The sequence below is a fragment of the Pistacia vera genome, unplaced genomic scaffold (genome assembly GCF_008641045.1).
Source record: "Pistacia vera cultivar Batoury unplaced genomic scaffold, PisVer_v2 Contig365, whole genome shotgun sequence".
Classification (NCBI taxonomy): domain Eukaryota; kingdom Viridiplantae; phylum Streptophyta; class Magnoliopsida; order Sapindales; family Anacardiaceae; genus Pistacia; species Pistacia vera.
The window spans coordinates 105673-126098 of NW_022196185.1; the positions used below are offsets into that span (position 1 = coordinate 105673).

General features: G+C 34.2%; 1 non-coding gene across 1 annotated transcript; it reads left to right on the forward strand.

Annotated features, from left to right (window-relative positions):
* The first annotated feature begins 20030 nt into the window (after window positions 1–20030).
* LOC116140223 lies at window positions 20031–20137 on the forward strand. The gene has a single exon (XR_004129577.1). It is a non-coding gene; the product is annotated as a small nucleolar RNA R71 (small nucleolar RNA).
* Window positions 20138–20426: the final 289 nt, after the last annotated feature.

A 20426-nucleotide genomic window follows, 5' to 3' on the forward strand; every position in this document is an offset into this window, starting at 1 on the left:
CAAGGATAAAATTGTACTGGCTGTAGCTACATCAAGAATTGCTACATTGCTGCTATCCGGTGGAAGAATAGCATATTCACATTTTCGAATTCCTTTAGATATCATTGAGGAAAGTACAAGTGATATAAAAAAGGGGACACAATTGGCAAAACTACTCGAGCAAACAGCTTTGATCATTCAGGATGAAGCACCCATGGCAAATAGGTATTGCTTTGAAGCTCTTGATAGAACTTTGAAAGATATTTTGTTTGAAAAAGATCAATCAAATGTAGATAGAATATTTGGAGGCCTCATTGTTGCCCTAGGTGGTGATTTTAGACAGATTCTACTAGTTATACCAAAAAGGAAAAAACTTGACATAATCCAGGCCTGTTTATCATCATCTACCCTTTGGAAACATATAACAGTGTTGAGACTTACAGAGAGCATGAGATTGAAGACAAACTTGGTAAACCCAATAGAATTGGATAACTTGAAGACTTTTGACAAATGGTTACTTGATATTGGAAAAGGAAGGGACGTTGCAGAAAATGAGAGTTACATCCAAATACCTCAAGACTTGAAAATCGATCAACATACCAGTCAAGAAGAAACAATTATGAATGTTGTTTTTCCAGATTTATCTGTTCAGATAAATAATATTGACTATATGAGAGAGAAAGAAATATTGACACCAAAAAATAAGACAGTACATAGATTGAACGACTATATCACTCAGAGTCAACGAACAGATAGAAAGACGTATTTCAGCTCAGACAACACTTGCAAAGCAGCAAGTATCTCAAACAATGATGACATTCTCTATCCGACCAAATTTCTTAATTCTCTGATGTGCTCCAGCATGCCCAAACATGAATTGCATCTGAAAATTGGCATTTCAATTATGTTGTTGCGTAATTTGAATCAATCTGATGGTTTTTGCAATGGAACCAAATTGATTATAACCCATTTAGGAAAGTGGTCCATACAAGCAATGATTATTACCAGGTCAAATATTGGGAATTACCAGGTCAAATATTGGGAATATTGTTACAATTCCCAGAATAATAATGTTGAATGTAGATATGAATTGGCCTTTCAGGTTTAAGAGAAGACAGTTACCTGTGACAGTTAGCTTCTATATGACAATAAACAAAAGCCAGGGTAAATCACTCAAAAAAGTAGGATTGTATATGAAACATCAGGTCTTTACACATGGTCAATTATACGTCGTACTATCAAGAGTAACCTCAAGATAAGGTATCAAGATTTTGTTGGCCCTGCAACAAGATGAACCGGCAGAGACATTGACAAATATTGTTTTCAAAGTAGTGTTTAACTGAAGGGATTGATATGTTATATATAATATAAAGCATTGTTTATAACAGAAAGGATTGATACATCGTATATAATATAAGACATTGTTTATGAGAGATTAATGTGAAAAATTAAATATATTTATATGAATATGAAAAGGTCACATTAAATGTTTAAATATATACAGAAACATAAATATAAATTCCTTGATAAAAAGATATTTATACGTTTTATATTATTATTGTCAGATACAATGAATGCTACATTCTATGTATTATATGTTACAGATACATATTTTTTACATATGCAAGTAAACCACAAACTCTTGCACCACAGACATCGTCAAGATATTTAACATCAATATTACAATTAAACAGTTTAAATATTTACAAAAGTAACATTACATGGGCTGGAGACTTTTTTTACATACACAAAAATTAGCATCAACTAAATACATCCACGTTTGTAATAATAACACAACTATAAACACTTGCATGGCAAATATTGGCAAATAGTATCAAAATATTGGCATTAAGTGGACTAGAGAAAGGTACAACAACATTGCAGTCAATATAATCTCTATTAGGTGGCATCTTCTCATTTTTCAACACAATTGTCTCTAAAAAACTAAAATCTTCATTTGGGAATCTGTACTTAAATTCTTTAACACAAGCTTTTTCTAGTGGCCAAAAACATTTCTGACACCGAATCATAAGCCTCTTCTTTATCTTTCTTAGCTTGTGCAATTAAAGATTTGATGTTATCATTTTCTTCAGACAATTCATTACTTTTCTTTTTAAAGACTTCCTTTTGCTGCGCTCATTTGCGAAAGACTGTTCAACATTTCTAAATGATTCTTGACAGTGTTTGAATTCGGTTTTGACCTTTTCAAATGCCTCCTTTGATATTTTCAACTATTCTTCCAATCTGCAAACCTCGGAAATCATATCTTCATTTTGTTTTTTCAAATCTGAGATCACATCTTCTGAAACAAGCCAACGTTCTCTGATTTCTAAGAAACCTTCATAAGCCTATTTCAAAAACAATGAAACCACGTTAACACGTCATGCCAAATAAAGTATATATTCATATGATAAAGTGAAAAAACGTTACCTCTTTCTCTAGGCCAAATGTTTTGCTGTCTAGCTCTTCTTTAGAAAGATTTTTCCATTTTCGTTCAGAATTCGTATTTGAACGCTCTTGCTAATAGGTTTTCTACTGTTTCACCAATTTACGTAATGGAATTTCTTCTTACTGATTATCTTCTTCTTCAATCCATTTAACATGGCACAAACCAGAATCAGGTTTCACAAAATTGGAGACTGAAACAGGTAAAACAGGAGTCTATAAAGGCGTTAACAATTATGACTTGGAATCACTGCTTGATCCTCCTTTATACAGAACTTAAGAATCAAGTCTTCGAATAAATTTCATGAAGTTTTTGGGAGCCATTACTACAATGAAAAGAAAAAATATATCATCAAATAAAAAAAAAATAGAGAAAATAGACAATCAGTCAACTTAATAGAAATTGTAAGACTTTGTTATTACTTGGGAGACATTTATTCTTCGTGATACTTGATAGAGACGATATTACAACTGGTGATTCTAATTTGAAAATAGAATAACATGCAAGCACTATATCAAACTGCTATTGATATACTCACCATAAATGACTCCAACTGCTACAATTCTCATTAAAACAACAATATCTCAAATGTACTACAAAGAACACCAAACCCTTGGCAAGTGTTTCAAAAAATAAATAGATAATTAGATGATAACAATGATGGTAACTTCTAAAGCATTTTTTATACTGGCATTTCATAACATCAATTCATAAAACGACGATAGCATTACAATATACACTAAATACAACAAGATAATAAACAAAATCATAATGAGAAAAATACCAATTTCAGTAGTAGATTTACTGAGAAAATAATGTGCAACGCGACTACTAGATCAACAAATAAACAACCTAACCTGAACAAACAAAATCGTAATAGGAAAGACACCAATTTCAGGAGTAAATTTACCAAGAAAATAATTTGCAACATGACTACCAAAGAAACCAATAAACAACCTAAGCATAACAAATTATCAACACAACCATCTAACAACAACTTCTTATAACAATAATAACAAATCTCATAACTCCGTAAGAATAACATGCACTTTAATCAAAGTTAAAATTGATGACAAATTAATTAGACCATTGTAAAATAAAAAACGGCATTATCATTGTAACTAAAGAAAATTTACTTTACTTATCTTGACTTCAGTCAACGAGAAAAGACGGACGTGGAAAACACGATAAACGAACTGGAACAAATGCCTTTAATGCCAAAACTGACAGAGAAAACCATAAATCCCCAAATTTACTTCAAGTATAATACTGAACATTAAATCCGTATATTTACTTTAAATATCAACAACATTTTAAACAACAATGTTTTTCATCACTTATGAATTTTACAAAGCCAAAACAACAATGCACTGTAAAACTTTAATATCACCATTTCAACCGAACAATGTCACTATAACTTAACATAAAAGTATGAAAGAAGGGGAAATCAAATATTCCTTCAAAATCTCACTATCAAATACTAAACCTGACACTAGAAATGAATTTGACACTAACAATTACAAAATCAATAGAATTTCAAATTCAATAATATAAGCAATAATGATTCCATACATAAAATAACATGAATTCGAAACAGTATATTGAAAATAGAGAAATACTTATAATTTAATTGTAATGACGTAAATGATAGAAAAAATACTCAATTGCGTATTACTTTGAAACCACTTCATTTTGAAATAATATTAATGGACAACAAAAGATCAACTTGAAGCAACAGAAAGTGAAATTTTACCATATGTACATAATTATGCAGACAGATAATACTTTTCCCATGGGAGAAGATCATCATGCAAGTATTACAATATTAGCGACCTAAAACGAAAGCGTTAGGAGGATCACAACCTAAAACACAATGGACTGATTCTATATATGCTTATTCAACAACATATTATGTAGATATGACATACAAGGAAAACAAGATGTTAAAATTATAGTCTCTACAGTGTTCTAATCAAAGAGCAAGAGACCTCGCCTCATCCATTTTCCATAGGCCTTCCTCATACTTGTACCACCTTATAAAGCCTTCATCAATTCGAGTACACTGGCACATGATGCACAAGTGCTTAGTACATGTTAGGAACTCACGTAATCAAGTAGCCTTCTGCAAGATAATTTTATCTAGCTTTTTAAAAAAAAATTCGGGCATTAGTGGAGGAAGCAGTGGACCTTCTACAAGAAGGCAATGTACAATCCCTGAAGTCAACTAGAAGACATCAAAAGACAGAAAGATTTTCACCAATATGACAGTGTCCATATCCTCCCATCTTCTTACAACAGAGGCACCCTCTTTCATTTGACCAGTTGCTGAATTATCTCATAGAACTTTCAGAGCATCAGCACACCTGCATAAGATATCCACATAATCCATGTACAATGCACAAAATATCATTCAATACATTAATTTATATGAATTTAAAAAGATTCGTACTAATAGAATGTATCAAATACTTAATATACCTACGTAGAGATATAGATGAATGCAAACCGTTTACATTTAAGATAAATTAATACTTAACATTAAATGATGATGACCAAAAAAGTTTATATTCGTTGAATAGAATAATCAATTTTTCTCGATAGAATCAACAATGAAACAACGATATATATATAAATCAAATCATTAATGTTCAACAAAATAAAAATACCGTCATTAATTTACAAAAATACGAAAAACGAGATTCAAATAACAACACTAACTCTCATTAATAATTAACACAATATTATCTACCAAATCCAAACACACAGAAAACTGTTCACTATCCAATATCTACACAAAAATTATATAAACCACTAAGANTCATTAATTTACAAAAATACGAAAAACGAGATTCAAATAACAACACTAACTCTCATTAATAATTAACACAATATTATCTACCAAATCCAAACACACAGAAAACTGTTCACTATCCAATATCTACACAAAAATTATATAAACCACTAAGATCGCGACAACATTATAATTTCTATATACTTACACACACAAAAACGCCACCAAAACATCATGATTCCTTACAAAAGAATGAAAACACAGCCACAAATCTATTACAATTACCATCACAAATTGTGCAATGAATCATTGCAAAAGTAATTCAGAATAACAACACCAGTCTTCAAGCAATATGGTTGACATAAGTTTTACTAATATCATCATGTTTCATTAATGTGTTGATTTCATTGTTTTGTTAGTCATACAGAAAACCGTATTTTGACTCCCAACAATTGAAACGAATTATGCCGAATCACTTGTGTCTTTAGTTCTTAACAGTTTTCTAATACATAAAAACCAAAATACATGTTAGAATCGATATTTAACTGAACCATATTTTTCACACTTTTTTATTGTTAACTTCTTGATCATACAAGTAATGATATTATGATTACCAACTATTGAAACTATTATTTACACTTTTTTTTTTTTGGTTGTTGTTGGTCTTATGTTTGGAAAACACTTTTTTCTTATATTATTGTGGATCTTGTGTTTGAAAACCATTATTTACCTTACAATTTATAGGTGCAAATCTCTAAACCAACAAACAAACGTAAAGGAAGTCTTACATAGAAGAAACATATTCAAACAATGACACAAACTACCAGCAATAACAACGGCAACACTTTTGATTCTGAAGATCCTTGCAAAAGTAGAAAGTAAGCATGCTTCACTACTGCTTGGAACACATTTGTTTTTTGTGGAACATGATAGAAATAGAGGATTACAACTACTTATTGCATCTTGCAAACAAAATAACCAGCAAACAATGTATCAAACTGCCGTTGCTCTAATCACTATGCACGACAGTAAAGGTGTAAAAATTCTAATGAAATTAGTGAAACTAACCAATCAATTCCACAAACTGAAAAATTGCAGGAAAGTGTTCAAGTCCATGATTCCAACTGCGACAATTCTCATTAAAAGGAGAATATTTCGGATTTGTGACAAAAAGAATCAAAATCGTATACATTGGGACAAATCAATGTTGCCAGAAAATATCACATGTCCAAGATGTAATGTAGATTACCAAATAGTATGTATGAAATATAATTTTTAGTGAGTTCCTTATATGATTTATTACACATGTAAAAATTTAAACGCTTTTTAATTTATTCTAAAAATAGAAATTAAAACTCATTGGATTGTCCACACATGTTTGACAAACATCAATCTAAATATATTAGAATGTAAATTAACAAAATCTATAAATAAACATTCCTATCGCACATCGAAAAAAACTTCCATTCTATTACCAACCAAATTAAATCCCATGCCGAACGATAACATCCATTTGGAGCACGGTTGTTGAATCATTATTCACTATCTAACCAATATATTATAATATCATTATGATGGTTCTGACTTGAATACTTAACGAAATATTATGTTTGCTACCGTTTCGTATCCTCTTATTCAAAAACTTATTAATGTTTTTTCGATCAACATGTTTACTTATTACTAGACATTTATTCGTTTTCCCAAAGAACCTTTTGTATTCTCAAAAAACAAATAAATAATTTTAAATTTTAAATAAATAATTTACATAATATTAAAGTGCTACCAAGACAAATTTAGAGAAGTCATGACCAGATGTTAAGATAAATCATTTTTTCATCAACCAAAATAAATCACATGTTGAACGATTACATCCATTTGGAGCATGGTTGTCGAACCATTATTCACGATCCAACTGATATATTATAATATCATCATGATGTTTCTGACTTAAATACTTAACAAAATATTTGTTACATTTGCTACCGTTTCGTATCTTCTTATCCAAAAAGTTATTAACGTTTTTTACATAATATTAAAGTGATACAAACACAAATTCAGAGAAGTCATTGACCATGTGTTAAGATAAAATTAATAATTATACCTCTACAATTATTAATATCAATTGTACACAGATGTTATTAAATCACTCATGCAAGTTGAGAAGACTACCTGAATATTATATGGTCTAATTGTACAATTGATACTATTTTTCAGACTGTCGTTGATATTCAATGTCATATTTTCATGCATATACATTTTTACCGCCTTTTCCAATTTATTCTTATTATCCTTTCTATTAAACTCGTGCCAATTAGATTTTATTCTTCTTAAACAACCATGTTTATTTATTATAACATCTTTATTCGTATTCCATCTGTTTCTTTTGTACTCCTAATTAAACAAAAATCAACAAAATTTTAATTAACAAACTAAGATACTCAATAAAACATAAACAATTAAACAAGACAAATGCCGAACTGTATAAATATTTTATATTATTTGATATATTATCACATCATCACAACATCTCCGACTTGAATATTTAACAAAATATTTATTACCATTTCCTTTAAAACTGTGCTAATAAGATATCATTATTATTAGATCACCATGTTTATTTATTATTGAGCAGTGCATTGTACTATTAAATGATATTTTTGATGTGACATTACTATTAAAAATCAGGATATTAGAATTTGGTTTTAATTATGGGTTAATGTACTTACCTTTTTATTGATGTGATTGATATTTTGATGATATGTCGTATTGTGATATTTAATATCGTTCTTAATGTACAACTTTTGTTAAAGTGTTGATCAAATAAATGATACTGTTTGTGTAGATATCTATATTATATTAATGGAATTCATAAAAGAAGACATTTATTTTGATGAAACACGATCCGTTTCCCACTGGTTTAAAAAAATTCATACTAATAAAATGTCTCAAATGCTTAATATACCTATATAGAAATTTACATTAATGCAGACTGTTTACATTTAAATATAAGTAATACTTAACATTAAATTATTAATACAACCATCATTAATTTACAAAACTATTAAAAACCAGATTCAAATAACAACGTTGACTCTCATTAATAATTAACAGAACATTATCTAACCAGTTGAAATACAAAAAAAAAAAAAAAAATGTTTGGTACCCACAAGCGAACTATATAAACCACAGATACCATATCGATAACATAATTTCCATATACTTGCACCCAAAAAACAGCACCAAAACATCATGATTCCTTACAAAAGAACAAAAAAACAACCCACAAGTCTGTTATAATTACCATCACAAATTCTACAACGAATCATTGTAAAAGCAACTGTCAAAGATGACACCGCTTTACAAGCAATACGGTTAACGTAAGTTTTACTAAAACCAGTGTATTTCATCAATCTATTGATTTCATTATTTTCTTAGTCATACAAAAAATGATATTATACAAAATGGTTAAACATACAACTAATAACAATAAGATAGTGGATTATTCTGCAGCAGTCTTATAACAATAATGGTTAACCATACAAATGACTCTGCCGAACCATGTGCATCTTTAGTTGTTAATAGTTTTCTAATACACAAAAAACAAAATGCGTTTTAGGATCCATGTTTAACTGAGTTATATTTGGCACACTTATTTATTCTTAATTGCTTAATCATAAGGTAATGGTTTTGTGATTCCCAACTATGGAATCTTGTGCTTTGAAACCATTACTTACCATACAATTTACAGGTGCAAATCTCTAAACAATCAAGCAAACATAAAACAAATATTACAAAGAATGGACATTTCAAAACAACGAAACAAACTGCCAACAATAACAAAAGCGAGACTTTCAATTCCGAAGACACTTGCAAAAGCAGAAAATAAACAAGCTTTGCTACTACTGGGAACACATTTGTTCTTCATCAAACATAAGACATATATGGGATTACAACTATTGATTGCAGTTTGCCAAAAATATAACGTGCAAGTAATATATCACATTATCGTTGCTCTACTTACTATACATGACAATAGAGGTATACAAATTCTAATGAAATTAGTGAAACTACCTAATCATTTCTACAAACTGAAATATTGCAGGAAAGAATTCAAGTGCCTGACTCCAACTGCCACAATTCTCACTAAAAGATGAATATTTGGGACTTGCAACAAGGAGAATCAAAATCGTATACACTAGGACAGATCAACGTCACCATAATATATTACTTGTCATAGATGTAATGTGGATTACCAAATGGTCTGTATGAAATTTAATTTTTAGTAAGTTTCTTATGTAATTTCTTGCACATGTACAAATTTAAATGCTTTTTAGTTTAATTTGAAAATAGAAGTTAAAACTCACTCAATTATCTATGTTGATCCAAATATTTAATAACTTATAAAGAAAAATTGATCACAAAATTACAATGATGGGTAAAACGTAAACAATATTTAATAAAATTATTAAACACCAATTATTATAACATTTTCAAATAATTAAACACGTTCGACAAACAACAATCTAAATAATGTTCCTACAATATATAAAAGTAAATTTCCTTTTCATTATTCATTAGATTAAGTTCTACGCCGAACCACAACATATTTTGGAAACCTACCTACCGAACCATTGTTAACTATTTATTACGCTTTCCTTTAATGCACCACAAACAGTTTTGCTACTGTTTCGTATATCATCGCCTAATAAGTTGTCAACACTTTTTCAATCAACGTGTCTATCTATTTCTAAATGTCTGTTAATTTTCCCGGAGCAACTTTTATATTGTGTGATACAGTACCCCAGAAATTGATTGGATTGTCATGTTCTCAACTGCATCCCAAAAACTTTGAATAAACTGTATAAATGATGCGTTGTTACTACAACATGCAAATATAACAAGTGCACTAGTCGCACAAAGTAATAAAGTGATGAGTGAGTATCATTCCCACGAGGATTGATTGCTAAGCACTAATTTTTCTATTTGTTTTCAAGTTGGAGAAACCGAAAGTGTTTGGATTTATGGGAGAATATAAAACTAACTGAAAACAAAATCTATTATGTAATTCAATAACTAATTAATGAAAGCAAAATTTAAAGCAAGAGTAATATCAAATAAAGCAAACGGTTAGGGTTTTGACTATATTAGGATCCTATGGATTAATTCTACAAATTATGCTACTTTTACACTCACATGCACGGATTGTAAATCGAATTCCCTAAGTTGTAAAACATACCTTCTCAGGCTATGAATTCCTACTTTTCCCTATTAATCTTCCGCACCCAACAAATTGAAGATTAACAAATCCAAGTTCATTAAGCTAATGGAATCCTAGATTGATTTCATTGTTTCTCAAATCTATCTCTAGCATTCAAAATAACAATGGTGATTACCCAAAGAGCTCAACATGATTCATTTCTCAATCTCATCATGTTCAACAAGTAAAATCAATAAAAAAACAGAATAATCACACAATCTATGCAATAGAATATAAAAGCAACAATAATCAATTGATTAATCCATATAAATCCGAATTACATCAAAACCCTAACCCAAAATGGGTTAGTTCATAACTAAATTAACACAAATAGCAAGAAAGACAGTAAACACAGCAGTCAACAATTGAAACAAAGAGAAAAGAGTAAAGATCTCCCCTAGTTGAAGAATCCACAAGGTTAAAGCTCAAATCTTCTCTCCAAATGTAAAAACTACTCTAAACCAAATGAAAACCAGACGAACATAGAGCAACCCCTTTGAAAATGGCAAGGTTTCTCTTATATCGTTCGCCCAAAAACCTAAAACCTTCCTAAAATAAAACTGTGCATTTTGGAGAAAACAAAAATTTACAGACTTCGCCATGGCGAAGAAAGAATTTCGATGCGATGACGAGCTAAAGTGGAATCTCATGCCTAGCTTATTTTGCCACGGCAAAGAATAAACTTTGCCGTGGCGAACCTTCCTGGAAAATTCTGGATTTACAGAATTGTCTTCTGCTTGCTTCCTTGCTTGAATCTTCGATCTTCGATGCTTTCCCATGGGAACAAGCTTCATAGTGCTTCAACTCTGCTTCAGAACTTTCCCAAATTCTGAGATTCGCTTGCTTTTGGGTCCAGAAACTCCAATCCGCTCATCATTCGCTCAAAATACATGTTTTGGCCTGAAATAGAAACTATGTGAAATTAAATAGCAATTCAGGCATAAACGAACTAAAAAGTATCCAAAATCCGGTTAAAAAGTCTAAATAAAACATTATAATCCTCAAATTATCAAATACCCCCAAACTAAAGACATGCTCGTCCCCAAGCATCAGGTACAAAACACGACTACAAGAAAAAAGACTAACAAACAAAAATACAAAAACAACAAAACCGAAAATGAAATAAGAAACATTAGACTCAAACTCAACATAACGAACTGCCTAGAATTTATACAAGTCTCAAAGATTGTTGAAAAATTATTACTAGAAAATGTTCAACACTCCAAGAAGTTATAAGTTGCATTTACTATCTTTCTCTATTGGTCCCCCAAGTAGGTGTTCCCCACTTTAGTCCACATTCTGACTTCCCTAATTATTTTATTCAGAAATGCAAAGTTTATCAAATGGCGGCAGACTCCATAAGCCTAAGTATCAAACTACTCTCCACTAATGAGGATTAGACATCACTAAAGATCAAAAGGTCTTTACAGGCTTGTCACGTTAGGCTCGATTAGTGGGCTTCAAAGAAAAGGAAAGGATAAACAAAGCAAGAGAACTCGGTTTCCTTTAAGCAATCACTCAGACTTATATCAACTTCCACTTTCTTTCTCAACCACCACTCAAGATGTCAACCATTTTATAACCCTCAAACATGTGCACTTCTTATTTTTGCTTCTGAATTGCAATTCTCGAATTCTCTATTTTTTTTTTAAAGCAACAATAGCCTTATCGAGGTTAATTACCCCTCTTATTCTTCTTGCCCTTCTCACAACCCTCAAACTGATCGTTTAGTTCGTAAGCATCTCACACAACTCTCCAAAATCTTTGTGTTTGCATTAGGTTCAAAATTCTCTTAAAGGTTGCAGAAGTGTTTAGGTTGAAAGGCTTGGGCATTATTGGTTGCACAAGAAAAGTAAGACAACGATGATTTCATAAGGCTCAAATGGGTAACTAGGGATAAAATTCATGGTCTGCTGGAAAGGCTCAAACATTCTGAAAAACTGCCTCAATCACTTCCTTAATAATGTCTATTCCTAGAATTTCACCTCAAGCACTTCTCAACTAGGTTCTAGAGTCCACCAACATTATCAAGACTTCACCTAACCGTAGAAAATGAATCTAAGCATGCCAAACTAATGAAAATGGTGGTTGAACCACTCAACAAACCTCAAGCTAAATTCAGTCAACCAACATAAACTTGAAGCAATGCTTAACATTTTTCAATAATAAAATCCCAACAATCCTATTCTCATCATAGACTTATGTGATTCATCATTGGCATAACACAACAAAACATGAAAACAACTAAACATAAACAAAAAATTTGATCAAATTTTTCCTACCCCTAAACTCAAGATGACATTGTCCCCAATGTCACATTATGCACAATTTAGGAATAGAAAAACAGAATTTACAAAGATACGAGATATTTCTCTGATTAATCCGTGAAGTCGGAGTTTCGCTCAACAGCATGCACACCCATTCCTCGGCTTTCTCATCACCATAATCTGTAAAACAATTAAAATGCTGTGGTGTCCACTATGTTAGAAAATTTCACTTACTAATATGAAAATATTACAATCCTAATCTCGCCCTTACGACTACTAAGAAGTTCAAACAAAATTAAACAATCCAAACCAAAAGAAAAAAAAATTAGGTTCAATGTACAAAATAAAAAACAATATAATTGAAAATAAAAATAAACTACAAAACAGGTGCTCAGGTTTCATTCTTCAGCCTCCTCCTCTTTTTCAGTGTCTTCATCTTCTTCGGAGCCCATCCATTCCTCGAAATCCCAATCTTCCCATTGGAAGCTCGAAGTATCAATGTCGAGCTTGGTGCAGTAGCTGTGCTGCGTATCATACATCATCTGGGTCTGCTCTACCAACCAATCTTGACGTCGTTCCATCCGTTTCATCTTACCCAACATCTGCTGCAGCAGCTCCTTTACTGTGGATGTTGAACTGGATAATGTGGCAGCTTCTGTGGTTCTTTGTCTTTTTGTTCCGGAGCTAGGTTCTTCTCTAGGAGTACACCGAAGTAGCTTCCAATAGTAGGCGGTGTCGAGAACTGGGGTAGGATGGATAAGTGGTTCATCATCCGTCTTCTCTACTCCTGCTCGAGTGCACAGCTCGGTGATGAGATGTGGGAAAGGGAAGCTCCCTCGCCCTAGTTGGGCTGCATTCTATATACTCGTCATGATAATATTCCTCACATTCATTCTCTTTCTAGTGGCAATTGAATAAGCAATACTGCCTTATCAAAAGTTACTAAACAATAATGTGTCTCTGGAATCATCCTCGCATACACAAAGTACTACCACAACCTATCCATCGGTATCAGATTAGTTCCCTTGATGCTCTTCTTTCCTTTCTTCGAACCCTCCCAAGGGGTATTCAGTTTTGCTATGACCTTAAGTATCTCATCTTCCTTAAATTGCTTCTTCTTAAATTCAAGATACTCATCACGGTCCATCGAAGGCAAGTTGTAAAAATCGTTGATGACCTTCGCATCAATTGGCACATCAATACCCCTCACAAATACATGCCCAGGATCACACTAACGCAGGTTGGCATAAAACTCTCTTACTATCGGCTCTACAGCCACATGTCTAGGTTCACTCATAAAGGAATCCCACTTTCTCCCTTGACTCCACTCTTCAACATAAACAGTGGTCAAACCCCGCTCGGCAATAAACCCTTTATCTTTCCTTTTGATTACTCTTTCATATCGTTGCCGAGCCTTGTCACTAACAAATATATTGTCTACTTTTTTTCCTTTTCCTTTACCCTTGGATGGTACTTTGAGCGGCATTTTTGACAACTCTAATGTACCCCCACACTAAGACTCTAACCAAACAATTCAACTCTAAATACCCTTGCTACCGACCACAATCAATCCTACAAATATACCAAAGTTTCAAAAAAATTTCACCTAGACCCCCAGATTCACTCTTCTTCCAAACACAACAAAACACTCCTAATTCGAACACCCAACCTCCTCAACACCACACAAATCAAGATCAACGCTTCTTTAATCAAAATCAATTCACAAACTTCACTAACAATCACAACTCAACGCAATCCATCAAAATCTCAAATTAAATCACTTTAATAATTGAAATTGATCAATTCAAAGGTTGGAGAACTCGAAATCTTATCAATCCCAATATGTATGCACCACCAAGTTCACCAAATTTGGCCCAGACTACAAGATCCCCAAATTTTTTAAATCAAGGGTTTCCCAAAATTTCTTCAATTTTTCGCTGAAATCTTCATTAAAATGAGTTGGTTTAGTGTTTGTGAGTGTTAAGGAGTGATGAAAAATGATGGAAATTCACTGGAGAAGCTTTGGATTGAAGGTTGAAGTGTTTGGCTCTCGGATGCGTTTTGAACTTTTTTCACAAAAATGAAGAGTCGCGATGACTTATTTATATAAAGCAGTTTTCACCGCGGTGAAAATTTCCAGAGCCTATAGCGTCGCGGCGAAATTCCCTTAGTTCAATTTCACTTTACCCTTTCTGCCGCAGCAAAAAATTCTCGAGAGCACGTCGCCTCGGCGAAGAACAATCTTCACCGCAGTGAAGTTTGGGACTTTTCGAATTCCTCTTCTTGCAAAAATGTATCTCGCCGCAACGAAAACTAGACATTTTTCCTTTTTTTGCCTAAATACGATAATTCACCTGAAACACCCAAAAACACACAAAATCAAAAACATTCTAAATCATGGGACAACTAAACAAATTCAAACAAACAAATTAAAACACTTGGGTTGCCTCCCAAGAAGCGCTTGTTTATAGTCGGACGCTCGACTTTCTCAAGTCCTCATGTCAGGATGTCAAGTTGGATGGAAAATGACTTGCAACTCATCACCCCATCAATGTATGGCTTCAATCTATGTCCATTGACCTTAAATGTGCCATTTTCTTCATGTGGCACCTCCACTGCCCCGTATGGGTAAACTCTTGTAACTATGAAGGGTCCGGACCATCTAGACTTAAGTTTTCCTGAAAAAAGCCTAAGTCTAGAATTATACAACAAAACTTTCTGACCTAATTCAAATTTCTTCTTCTTGATATGCTTGTCATGCCACTTCTTGGTATTTTCCTTGTAAATTCGAGCATTCTCATATGCTTCATGACGGAACTCATCGAGTTCATTCAAATTCAGCATCCTTTCCTCCCCAGCAGCTCGTAAATCCATGTTTAGCTGCTTGACTATCCAGTATGCCTTATGCTCAAGTTCCACTAGCAAGTGACATGCCTTCCCATAAGCTAACCTAAATGGAGACATACCAATTGGAGTCTTGAATGCAGTGCGGTATGCCCATAATGCATCATCTAACTTCTATGACCAATCCTTCCTAGATGCATTGACTGCTTTCTCTAAAATTCTCTTAAGTTCTCTGTTCGACAGTTCCACTTGCCCACTAGTCTGAGGGTGGTATGGTGTAGCCACTCTATGTTTCACTCCATATTTTCCCAACAGCGCATCTAACTGCCTATTGCAAAAATGTGACCCCCCATCACTGATGATTGCCCGTGGTACCCCAAATCTTGAGAAAATGTTCTTTCTCACAAAGTTAACCACCACCCTAGCATCATTGGATGGCAATGCAACTGCTTCCATCCATTTTGAAACATAGTCCACTGCTACCAAAATGTACATGTTTTCAAAAGAATTTGGGAAATGACCCATGAAGTCAATTCCCTACACATCAAACAGCTTAACAACTAGGATATTATTCAATAGCATCTCATCTCTCTTTGAAATATTTCCACTCCGTTGACATTGGTCACATTCCTGAACCATCCAGAAGGCATCCTTGAACAGGGTTGGCTAATAAAATCCAGATTAAAGGACCTTGGCTGCTGTCTTATTTCTTCCAAAATGGCTACCTCCTTCCCTCTCATGGTAATGCCATAGAATACTCTCAATTTCCTCTTTTGGGATAGACCTACGTATCATTTGATCAGCACAGTGTCTATACAGAAATGGTTCTTCCCAGAAATAATACTTCAAGTATGAGAAAAACTTCCTCTTTTGCTGAAAGGTCATGTCAATTGGAAGCACTCGATGACAAGTAGTTTGCAATATCTGCATACCAAGGTGCTTCCTCAATTCTCATCAATTTCTCATCTGGGAAGGTTTCCTTGATTTAGGTCCTCTTCACTTCCTTGGGTTGGTCGTCCAATCCTTGACAAATGATCCGCCACTACATTTTCTGACCCTTTTTTATCTCGAATCTCCAACTCAAACTCTTGTAGTAATAGGATCCATCTTATTAGCCTTGGTTCTGCTTCTTGCTTTGCCAAAAGATGATTGAGTGCCGAATGATCCGTGTAGACTATCACCTTAGCACCTAGCAAATATGAATGAAATTTGTCGAATGCAAAAACCACAGCTAACAACTCTTTTTCAGTGGTGGTGTAATTCAACTGTGCATTAGTTAGTGTTTTGCTAGCATACTGAATTACATGCAACACTTTGTTCTTTCTTTGTCCTAACATTACTCCTAATGCAAAATCACTAGCATCACACATCAATTCAAACGGTAGTCCCCCATCGAGAACTGCAATAATAGGTGCAGACACTAACAATTTCTTAAGAGTTTGAAAAGCATGCATGCATTCATTATTAAAATCAAAAGGAACATCCTTAATCAGTAAATTGCAAAGGGGTTTAGAGATTTTAGAGAAATCCTTGATAAACCGTCTATAGAACTGCGCATGCCCCAATAAACTCCGAACTGCCTTAACATTTGCAAGTGGTGGCAGCTTCTCAATCATTTTTGTTTTTGCTCGATCCATTTCTATGTCGTCCTTTGAAATTCTGTGACCGAGCACTATTCCTTCCTGTACCATGAAGTGGCATTTCTCCCAGTTGAGCACCAAGTTCGTCTCCTAACATCGCTGCAAAACAAATGAAAGATTAGATAAGCAATTGTCAAAAGACAAGCCAAAAACAGAGAAGTCATCCATGAAGACTTCTATAAATCGCTCCACCATGTCACCAAAGATCAACATCATGCATCTCTGAAATGTAGCTGGTGCATTGCATAACCCAAAGGGCATCCTTCTGTAAGCAAATGTGCCATAGGGATAAGTGAATGTCGTCTTCTCTTGATCTTCAGGAGCAACGACAATCTGATTATATCATGAAAATCCATCCAAGAAACAATAGTAAGCATGCCCAGCCAATCTCTCCAACATTTGATCAATAAAGGGAAGTGGGAAATGATCCTTCCTTGTCGCTTAATTCAATTTCCGGCAGTCAATGCACACTCTCCAACCCGTGACTGTCTTGGTTGGTATCAATTCATTGCTTTCATTCTTTATCACTGTGATACCCCCTTTCTTTGGAACCACTTACACCGGGCTCACCCATGGACTGTTAGAAATAGGATAAATTATGCCCACATCTAGAAGTTTCACCACTTCCTTCATCGAAGGATTCAATCTCCGTTGTGGTTGTACCCTAGGCTTGACATCATCTTCAATGAGTATCTTATGCATACAAAACGATGGAGAGATGCCTCTAATATCTGAAATAGTCCATCCAATTGCTGATCTATGTTCCCTTAACACCCGAATCAACCGCTCTTCTTCCACTTTACTTAACCTTGAATTGATAATCATTGGGAAGGTTTCTGCTTCACCAAGATACACATATTTGAGGTGGGAAGGTAAAGGCTTCAGTTCAAGTTTTGGAAGTTCTTCCTTTCTTTCCTTTTCCTTCTCTTTCTCAAAATCAAATTCCTCAAATTCTAGATCTTGGCTCTCATTAATTGGCTCAAGTGCTTCCAAAAATCTAGCATACTCATTCTTCGTCGGTTCATCTACCTCTATTGTTTTTTATTGGGCAGTACATGCTTCTAGAGGTATTTGAGGGGTGTTCTCTTCAATAGCCTCTGCTACTAGTTTATCCACCACGTCTACACTAAAACACGAATCCGACTCTAATGGAAATTTCATGGCTTCAAAAACATTAAACGTTACTGTTTCATCTTGAACCCTTAACAGCAACTTTCCTTCTTGCACATCAACGAGGGCTCTTCTTGTGGCCAAAAATGGTCGGCCTAAAATGAGAGGCATTTCCTTATCCTCTTCCATGTCCAACACAACCAAGTCCGCCGGAAAGATAACTTTGTCCACCTTTACCAAAACATCTTCAACTATACCCCTCGGATGCTTGATGGATCTATCTGCAAGCTGTAAAGATATGATCGTGGGTTTCACTTCACCAATCCCTAATCTCCTGAAAACAGAAAAAGGCATTAGGTTTATTCTTGCACCTAAATCACATAAAACTCTATCAAAAGTAATGTCTCCTATGACACAAGGAATAGTAAAACTCCTTGGATCTTTGAGTTTCGAGGGCAACTTCTTCTGTAGAATGGTGCTGCACTCATCCGTAAGCATCACAGTTTCCTCATCTTCTAACTTCCTTTTGTTTGAGAAAATTTCATTGAGAAATTTTGTGTAGCTAGGCATCTGTTGCCATGCATCTGCAAAAGGAATGTTAATATACAGTTTTTTAAATATTTCAATGAATTTGGAAAACTGCTTATCCTGATTCTTCTTTCTGAGTCTTTGAGGAAAAGGCATAGGAGGAGTGTGATGTGCCAACTCTGGTGGTATCTTGGGGAATGGTAATTTCTCTTTCTTTTGTCTTTGCCTCTCTTCTCGCTTTTGTTCATCTTCCCTAGAACTGGTTGGTTTCTCTTTAACAATTATTTCTTCATCAACTTCCTCATCGGAATTTTCCTTTTCTTTTGGTGGGCTTCCTTTTTTCCTTGATTGTTCCACCTCTTTCTAGACTGTCCCACTCCGTAGTGTTATTGCATTTGCTTGTTCACATGGGTTTGTCACTGTGTTACTTGGTAAGGAACCCTGTGGTCTCTCATTGAGTTTATCGGCCAATTGACCCACTTGTACCTCCAAGTTCCGAATGGACGCCCCTTGGTTTCTGAAATTTGTCCTTGTCTCATTCATGAAACCTGTGGTCTCTTGCATAAACTTTCTGAACATATCCTCCAGTTTTGTCAATCTTTGCTCTTCCGGTTGATTGTTCACCCCCGCTTGGTTGTTTGGCATCGTTCTTTGGTTCCATTGATTGTTCTACTGATTCTGTTGATTTTGATTGCCCCAAGACAGGTTCGGATGATTCCTCCAACCAAGATCATATGTGTTGGAGTATGGATTGTTCGGTTGCCTCTAATTTCCTGCCAAGTAGTTAACCTATTCTAATGATGAAGACGCTGAAGCAAACGTGTTCCCTACTTGGCATTCACTGCTCATATGACTACCTGCACAAAATTCACAAGTTAGTTGAGGAGCTTGCATAGAATTTACCTGCATACTTCCCAATTGTTTCTGAAGTGCTGTAAGTTGGGCTCAAATAGCCGTGTATGCATCAACTTCATGAAGACCCATAGATTTCTTCGATTACATCCTCTCATTCGGTCTTTGATAGTTGTTACTTGCCAAAACCTCAAGCAACTCATGAGCTTCTTCCGGTGTCTTATTTTGCAATGCTCCTCCCGATGCTTCACCCACCATGGTTTGCACATTAACCATCAATCCATTGTAAAACATTTGGACTTGCATCCAAACTGGCAACCCATGGTATGGACACCTTCTCAGTAGTTCCTTCTATCTTTCCCAAGCCTCATATAATGATTCAGACTCTTCCTGTAGAAAAGATGTGATATCATTTCTCATCTTCGCAGATTTTGTTGGAGGAAAGAATTTGGCCAAGAACTTCTGTGCTAATTCATTCCATGTAGTGATCATCCCTGGTGGTAGTGCCATTAACCATCCCTTTGCTTTGTCCCTTAATGAAAAAGGGAACAATCTCAATCTAATGGCATCATCGAACACTCCGTTGGATTTGAAGATATCGCAAATCTCCAAAAAATTTGCAAGGTGCAGATTTGGATCTTCCTTCAAATCCCCTTTAAACTATACCGACTGTTGGATCATCTGGATGATTGCCGGCTTTATTTCGAAGTTG